This window comes from Protopterus annectens, chromosome 3.part1 (genome assembly GCF_019279795.1).
Source record: "Protopterus annectens isolate FY-2018-M chromosome 3.part1, PAN1.0, whole genome shotgun sequence".
NCBI classification, from domain to species: Eukaryota; Metazoa; Chordata; order Ceratodontiformes; family Protopteridae; genus Protopterus; species Protopterus annectens.
The window spans coordinates 477,513,484-477,522,977 of record NC_056732.1 but is presented as its reverse complement, the minus strand read 5'-3'; positions in this window follow the sequence as shown (position 1 = coordinate 477,522,977).

The following is a 9,494-nucleotide window of genomic DNA, read 5'->3' as shown; positions in this document are numbered from 1 at the left end:
TGACACTTGTCATTCTTGTTATTTCCTCCTTTGTGCTGATATCATTCTGTCATCTGGCTCCTACTTTCATAGATTTCATCAATATTCCAGGACCACTAAGTCTTATGACCATTCACACCTTACCAGTACCCTCCCTCATGCCACGCCTTCTTTCTCCAGAAGGAGCATACCAATTAAGTAATAAGTCATCTTGGTTTTGTTTAAAGGAGGATAGTGAGTTGTGCACATTAACATGCAGGGGAGGTTTATTCCTTTCCTTCCAGTGTGTTTTATTTATCTCTTTGTGAAGGTTTGGGACCCTGGTTCTTGTACTGATAGAGATATTGGACTTGTAGAGACACAGAAGGTCCAGGACAACTGGGTTTTTAATGATGTTGTAAGTGAGACACAGATCTCCTCTCAATAGTCTATGACACTGAATAAAGATATAAAGCTTCTAGCCATTCTTGGTAGTTCAGGGAGATTAGGCCTATGATTTATTTGGTTAGAAACCTTTCAGGTCTTTTTAATTGTTTGATATGTTTAATAGGATACATCCCTAAGGGGGCATTGTACTCAATAATTGGTCTGATCAATTATAAGTGAGTGATTACCTTGTTAGACCTTGATGATTCCTTTAGCAATTAACTGAGCTAAATAAGAGGATTTTCCTGACAACCATTGTCACATGATGGTCAAAAGAGAGGGGGTTATCAACCCAAGTTTCTAGGACCCTGACTACATTTTCATTTTGTAGTGGTGTGTTGTCTGTACAGTATAATGAGGGTAGTAGGTTATACACCTTTTGGCAATTAGATGAGCCCATTTTTCTACACTAAGCATTTACTAGACAGACAGTGTTTAGTCTGTAGGGTTTGGGTGTCAGAGGGTGATTCAGCAACTCCCAGACTGCAGTTGTCTTCAAACTTTGGTAGCCAGAGGTCTTGGCTTTCTGCTTGGAGATCTGAAAAGTAAATGCCAGAAAGGAGAGTACCCAAGCACCAAGCCCTGGGGGACACCATAGGTAACTTTCATACTTTCCGATAAGGCACTTACAACTCACACTGTGTGGGTTTTGTCTTTCAGACAGTTTGCTATCTATCTTATCACATAGGAGTCTACTTTTAAAGTATTAAGCTTGTATATGGTGGCAGCATGGGGTCAAAGGCTTTGGTCAGATCAAGATACATTGTGTGTACTGCATTGTCAGCATTTATATCCTCTGTAATCCTTTGAGAGAAGTGTACCAGATTCAATAGCCAGTATCTACACTTCACAAAGCCAAATTATTGGAGGTCAAGTCTAATACGATTCTTCATATAATAGTTTATTAGATCAATTATATGTTCAATGATTTTGCAGATGAGGCTTGTAAGGTGGATGGGTCTGTAATGACCAGGTCAGTTGTAAGTGTACCCTTATACAAAGGCTTCATCACTGCAGTGCATCATTCATCAGAGACAAAACCAGTAGCTACCATTTAAGAAGTATATCTGCAACGGCATGTTAAATACTATTAATTAAGCAACCAGCTACTTTGTTAGGTCCCAGGGAGGAAATATTTTTGGTCTTGGTTAGCACTTTCAGTAAATGACCTTTAGCCATAATTGGGAGAGTAAAGAATTCAGATATTTCAGGATTTTGGATAGAAGTCTTGAGGGTGAAATTGGCTCGAAATTTATTTGCAAGGATGTTAGCAATGTATTTTGGGTCAGAATAAGAGAAGTAATTGTAAATATGATCAGAGCAGTGTAGGGTATTGTTTCTTAGTTTTCCAAGAACTAAAGAAGGATTTATAATTATCTTTGGCTTTAGATGCCAGCCTATGTTTACGGGCTGCTTTAGTGGACCTTTTAGTGTTCTTCAGTTTTTTTGAATTTTGTTGATATTATCCTTGAGAAAAGGGGTTTTGGATCTACTGAATAATTTAAGGAACTTATTTTATTGTATTTTGTTTATTTATGATGGTGGAGCACCAGGGTAATTTCTTTTTGAATTTCCTGAGACATGTTTGTCACTCTCCTATCTAGGACACAATAGAAGAGTCTTCATAGGCTCTGTTCAAGCAGCTTTATTTTATACAAACACATCACTATAGAAGTTTACTGCCCTTAACTTAAGTAACTTGTATACACACTAACAACTGTGATCATGCATCTAGGGATTGCATGTGTCTGGTCAGCATTTTTCTAAATCATGGTCAGGCAAGATGTATTCATAAGTTGATTTTGATATTTAAGTTAAATTTGATATCATAGAATGGGTTGAAATTTGCATATTTATAGTCTTTAAGTTGAATGGGGTTTTCTGTAGGGGCTTTTGGGAATTTAAAGGAGAAGGTCAAAAGTTTGTGATAAGACTTTTCTGGGAAATGGTGCATAAAAGATCAACCTGACAAACAGTATATGCATGTAACACAAAAGCTGGAACTAGATATTTAACAAAAAAGCTGTTATACATAAAAGGTGGGAATAATAACTTTTTAAGGATATGATGCTTTCTGAAATGTATTTAAATGTCAATGGTCTCACAGATAAATACAAAAAGAAAGAGTAGTGAACTATATTAAAAATGTAGAGTGTAAATAGCGATGGTACAAAAGACATACTTGGAAAGAACTAAATATGTGAATTTGATAAAGAAAGGTTTTTAGGATGGTTATTCAGTAGAATACCTGGGTCAAAGGAAAAGAGGAGTACTTATATTAATTGCAAGAGGAGTTCCAATAGTGATAGAAGAGGATACAAAAGCTAATAATAGTAGATTTGTAGTACTAACGGGTTACTAGCAAGGGAGGAGGATTACACTGGCATGTATTTATATTCCACTGAAAACTGCTATAATGGAGCTTAAGAAAATTCTGGGGGAAATAATCAGCTTTCAGCAAAGAATATTACTTATAGGTGGGGATTGGAATTTAATTTGCAACAGTGAAGATGTGTCTGGGGGGCCCAGAAGGAAAAATATAACAAAGGAGGGTAGATATTTTGAGGAAATTTATGAAAATATTTGGCATGGAAGATGTGAATTCATTGCTAGGAGTTTTGAATTTACATATTACTCCCCAAGATGCAAAAACTGGGCTAGGCTAGAAAGAATTTACATTTCACAGGAACATGTGCATTTAATTGGAAGTCTTGATATGCACCCAATGGCTATTTCAGATCATGCACAAATAATAACTAAAATAAAAACACAGGGAAATGAAATAATGAGACACTGACACTTTCCCACCTATCTTGAAAAGAGAGGAATTTAAGGAATGGGTAGTGGAAATTATTCAGGCGCTATTGGAGAAGATAGAAATTTCTTCTGAAAATATAGCTAGAGAGTGGGAAAAAATTAAAATGGAGTTTAAAAATTGGAGGGGGAATAAAAGAAAGAGAGATATGGTTAAGAAGTAACAAGAATTATTTAGAGAGACTGACAAATGTTAAAGTATTGCAAAATAGGGGGAATCCTATGGAACAAGAAGAGGAGCAAATGCAGACTACTAAACAAAAAAATAAGGGACTACCTCAATAATATGCATGAGTTTAGAAAGACTGCTGTTAATCAAATGTTGTTTTGATAATAACTCAAGAGCACAAAACTTTTAGCACAATGACTCAGGCAACAGAAAGTAGAAAGGGCTGTTGCCAAGTTTAGTGACCCTATAACAAGGAAGATAACCGGAGATCCTGTAGAAGTATTAGAAACATTTTAGAAATTCTGTTAAAGCATCTATAAAGCAGATAAGTATGGAAATCAAGAAAAGGTACAAATGGAAATGTTTATGTTAGAATTAAATATGCCAAGGTTAGAGTTAGATAAGGCTCAATTACTAACAGTTAAGATAGGAGGAGATGAGATAAAAATGGTGATGTATAACCAATCTACAGAAAAATCCCAGATGGTATTCCTGTGTTTGGAAGCTAGGAAGGAAAAAACTGATAAAGATCTGGAAGGTTTTGTTTAACAGTATTTTAAGAGGAGAAGTACCAACATCCTGAAAGAAAGCAGTAGTATCTGTAATACCTATTGAGGTTAAAGATCCATCCGATCCAGCTTCATACAGGCCCATTTCAATACTAAACCATGATTATAAAGTGTTTATGTCTATAATGGCTTAAAGAATGGCAAAAGTGATGCCAAAATTGATAGATGTGGATCAATGTAGTTTTGTGGAGGCAAACATTTGACAACATAAACAGAACAGTGATGATCTAGAGGGAAACAGAATATAAGAAAATACCACTATTCTTGGTGGGTATTGATGCAGTGAAAGCATTTGACAGAGTAAACTGGGACTTTATGAGCAGGGTAGTGCAAGCATTTGCATTCCCGGATAAAATTATAAGGTTGATTAGGAGGATATATGAGGGATGGGAAGCGAAAATTAAAGTGGGTGGGGTCTTCTCTGATAATTTCTGCTTGAGCAGAGGAACCAGGCAGAGGTGTCCTCTCTCCCCTTTGTTGTTTGCATTATATTTAGAACCACTGGAAAAGAAAATAAGGGACTCAGAAATTCAAGGATATAATTGGCATGGTAGTTAAGAAAAGCTGGCTGTATTTACAGATGATATTTTATTCCTGACAAAACCAGAAAGGGGCATTACAGTGTTGTAGAATATATCAACACTGTTTCATATCTTTTCAGAATACAAAATTAATGAAGCTAATACAAAGGCAATGACAGTAAATTATGTACCCACACATGAATTGGTTCAGTAATATCCATGTTTACGAGGATATAATAAAATAAAACTGTCAAAAGAAAAATATACTTTAAAAATGATCAAAACATGGTAGGTTCAGGTTAAGGCACTTTAATCTTGCAGCAAGGAGACAAAAACATGCTATTACAAAGTTTGTCTAACTAGAAACAGGAAATACTTTCATTTTTATACATTCACTAACTAGACATGGCCTACCAAGCTGACGTAATAGATTACCACCTTTTTCATCATCATCTGCTGACCATCATTCCCATGAATTTCTGCTGATTTATCAATTTTTATGTGAAACTTCCTGAGGAAAACAACATGGCCTTGATTACTACCAGTTAGATACATGCTATGTTACCATTCATAGGTTCATAGGTTCATAGGTTCATACTAGGCTATCTGCCCGAGGGCATTTACAAGCCTAGCCCATAGTTTTGTGGCTTACGCCACCCCTTTAGTATGGGGAACTATACCCATTATTTTGCTGTGCCTCTGTTGAGCAGTGACACTGAGGTAATCCCTGGGGTATATCTGCGATCTCCCATCCATTGGTCAAGATTTCTCTTGAACAAGGCCAGCGAGGTGCTCTGCCTCACATATACCGGGATTTTATTCCACAGCATAGGGAGTCTTTGGGTGATGAATCTATCCCTCCAGCACGTCCTATTAATAGCCATGTCGAGGTTTAAGTCTCCCACCCTTGTGGCTCTGACGGATCTAGATTTTTTGAGGTGAAGCATATTCATCAAATCTGGGTTTGACATGGCCTTGTATGTTAGGCAAAGGTCACCTCTGAGCATGTAAGCGACTGAATAGAGCTGGAGTTCTTTCAGTCGGGCAGCATAGGACAGATGTTTGAGACCCTTTATCCTTTTGGTGAGGAACTTTTGTGGCCTCTCCAGCTGCTGCAAGTGTCGGGTCAGATACATACCGAATGGGGCATTGTACTCAATCATTGGTCTGATGAGTGATGAGTATAGGGAGACTATGACCTCCCTTGATCTAGATGAGAATCCCTTCATGATAAGGTGGGCAATGTAGAAGGTCTTCCTAACTACTTTAGCTACATGGGTGTCGAATGACAGACTACTATCAACCTGGGTCCCCAGGTCCCTGATAACTTCTTCTATGCTCAGTGGATTGCCACCTATTTGGTAGCTAGGGGTAACCTTGTTTTTCCCGAAGGGTATGACTATGCATTTTTGGCATTTAACTTTAGGCCATGGCTCTGGCACCAGTTATCCGTTTCTGTGAGACCCTTCTGAAGGATATCTGTGTCAGATGTGTTTTCTACTATGGCCCAGTTTGCAGTCATCTGCAAACTTTGTCAGCCATAACCCTCCTGTGTTTGCTTGTACTTCAGAAAAGTAGATGCCAAACAAGAGTGGGCCAGGACTGAGCCCTGTGGTACACCACTTGTGACAGGCTTTGAGTCTGACATGGCGCCAGCAACTCTGACCCTGTGGGTTCTGTCACTCAGCCAGTTTGCAACCCATCTTGTGATGTATGGGTTAACATTTAAGCTGATGAGTTTTTCAATGATACCCGAGTGGGGTATTGTATCGAAGGCCTTCGCCAGATCGAGGTAGGCTGTATGGACTGCCTTTCCTCATCAATGGCTTTGGTGACTGTTTGAAAAAGTCAACCAAGTTTAGAAGGCATGATCTGCCTTTGACAAAGCCAAACTGGGATGGATCCAAAGTCTGCAAATTCCCTATGTCTTTATTTATGAGGTCCATTATGATCCTCTCCATGGCTTTGCAGATAAGGCTTGTCAAGCTAATGGGCCGGTAATTTCCAGGGTCGGTGGAGGCACCGCCTTTGTGAAGTGGGACCACAGTTGCAGTGCGCCACTCCTGGGTGCGTATCCAGAGGTAAGACTATGATTAAACAGCTGTCCTAGCTGTGGGTTTAATTCCTCATTGAGTTCGTGGAGCACACAGCCGGGGACACCATCAGGTCCCATGGATGCTGTGTTTTTGCTTTGGAGAGAGCAGTTCTCACTTGGGCGTTGGAGATGTTTGGGGGCTGCAATCGCTTGGTATAGATATCTCTCCTTTGGGGAGGGGAGAAGTTTGCACTGAACCTGTCAGCCAGTATGTTGGCAATGTCTGTAGGATCAGTAATCTTCACATCATTTTGAACTAGTTCTGAGCATATCTGGGAGGTTCCTCCCAGGTTTCTAACATAGCTAAAGAAGGCCTTATGATTGTCTTTTGAGTCTTTAGCTATTTTTCTCTCAAAATTTGCTTTGGATGATTTTATGAGAGCTCTTAGTTTTTTATTATAGTGATCAAGGGTGTCTTACCTTTTAAGGATTTTGCTCTATCTTGTAGTAGCTTCCTCCTTTTGTTGTAGAGTTTGTTTATGGCTGGGGTCCACCAGACTGGACGCTTGCCTTTGGTACAAAGAGTCTTTGTTTTGCTTGGGATTGCCTTATCCATGCAGTCCTGCAGGTGCTGGTAGAAGGCATTTGTAAGTGATTCAGCGGCTTGAGTACTGTTTTCCGCCAGCTCGGGGGCCTTAAAGGAGACCACACTAGTCTTTAAAGGTACTATGGCTAATTCAAGCACAATGCTAACAGTTCATTTCTCTAATAATCCTTTGTTCACTTTATCTCTAAGCTACTGCAGCTGCACAAGTTCTCATGGTTCGAACAGAGCTAATTGTTTAAGATCATTACATTTACAGAATATAGTATTGTTCATTCATTCGTTCCTGACCTAGCAGATAAGCACCTGCTTCTCAAGTACATTTCCAAAAAGCATAAACATGAATATTGCTGTGCTAGCAGTTACTAGGTCAGAGGGCATCTTGCAAGTTTCAGAAAGCATACTGCAGTTTTCAAAAAGCATCTTTTTCAGTCTCATATGAAACTCAATTTATATATAACATAGTGCATGAAAAATAGAATGAAAAGCGTATTAATTCATTTGATTATTAATTGGCATTAAGCATACACACATTAATACATATTTTTCTAACATTTCCCTCCTGTTAATACTTTTTAATTCTATTTTCAAAAAAGAATAAACAGTTTGCTTCTTTTCCTGTCCTCTTTCAACCAAGATTTGCAGTTAAGAAAGTCATTCAGTTTAAACTTTTATGAAAGTGTTTCACATTCTAGCAGCTCTTCAAATTCAGTACTTTGATACATAGTCTCAGATACTGATATATCTATGAATTCTTTGATTAATTTCTTCATGCAGGGGATTCCACAACAAACACAAACTCCTATTAGGAGTAATCCTACCCCAATGGCAATCAGTATGTTCATTTGGATGGAACCCCAAATACATTCTGGAAAAAGTCTGTCAGAGGGTTTGGGCCTGGTTTGGTCATGGGCAACACTTGCTGAATCACCTCGAGATAATCGTTAATCTCATGCTGATGACCAGGAATAAACGCACAGCATTCTTCTTTGATTAAAGTGCACGTCCCACTCCTCGCCGCTAGGGTGAAGTCAGGAGCCATTCGGTTTTGGAGTACTACAGTTCTCATGGCATTCAGTTCATCATAGTTATCAGTTCAAGAGCAGAAAAAGTCACATTACTTCGAGATGTTTTGACAGTTTTCGCAGCTCCCATATCGATTTAACTGCATCATATGCAGGTAATATACCTGCCCAGGATATGACAGCATCACTCAAGTCCATGTGCGCAAGTTTGGTTCCCACATTACGATGGTCTTTCCAGCCTGCTTCGATCTGTCCCACTGGATTCTCAGGTTTCTTAACAGTCTTTTTGGTTACATCTCAGGTATTTCGAATATTTCTCTGAGGCAAGACTGCAGTGTGTCGGATGGCCGGGACCAGGTACCCCAAAAAACTGCCAGACCAATTCTCAGGTAACCATTTATATGCTTTTTTACCACACACAAAATAACAGTCCTCTACTTTAGTTGTTACTTTGTTACAAAATGACTGCCCTGCATGAAACATTTTCCTATCTATTACAGATAACTGTTTGAAAAGTACAGGATTACGTTGTACCTGATCAAGAGCTTTATGCATAGATTTCAGAAATGAGTCATAATCTGTACTACAAGATCCACCTAAATCATTTGGTTTTCTATAACATTTGTACTGTACAGTGACGTTACACTTACTCCATCCCACTTGGATGGTATCATTTTTGTAAAAACATACAATTCCTTTTTGTGTTACAGGCAAATACAGTGCTACCTTATCATGTGCTTTAATAGCAACTGTGTCAAAAAACAGATTTTCCCAGGTCTCATTGACCCCTAGGGGGATAGCAGCCATCAATAAACCCCCGTATGCTGTTGGTATGGCCGTGCAGATCCAGCAGTTCGAAACATTAAAAGTCTCAACATACACACGTGTAATTGCCTGATAAGTGTTAAAGTTTGGATGCCAGTCTATGTTTGGTTCATTACGTTTAATCAGTTTAACTTTCGTGGCAGGAAAAAGAAGTGGCCACAACAAAAAGAACAGTGTGATTAGCACAGTTATTAAAATGATCATACAAGTTTTCTGAGGTTGCTCAATGTCTCTATTCACTCTGTACCTGGCCATTATGTTCTCGTTGCGCAACAGTAACAAAGTTTTTGTCCAATTCAAAGTTCATAACTAGTTTACAGTGCATCAAATGAATCCAGGAAGCTCGCTCCGCGATCTTGACTGCAGTGGGTGTCGACAGTAGTACCTGGTATGGTCTTTCCCACTTCGGAGAACTCCAGTTCTTTCGCTTCACAATCTTCATCCAGACCCAGGTGCCTGGGGCTACTGGTGCTTCCGATTTTGGTTGCTCTTTATCTGAAACAGAATTTAACTGCAAAAGTTTGTTA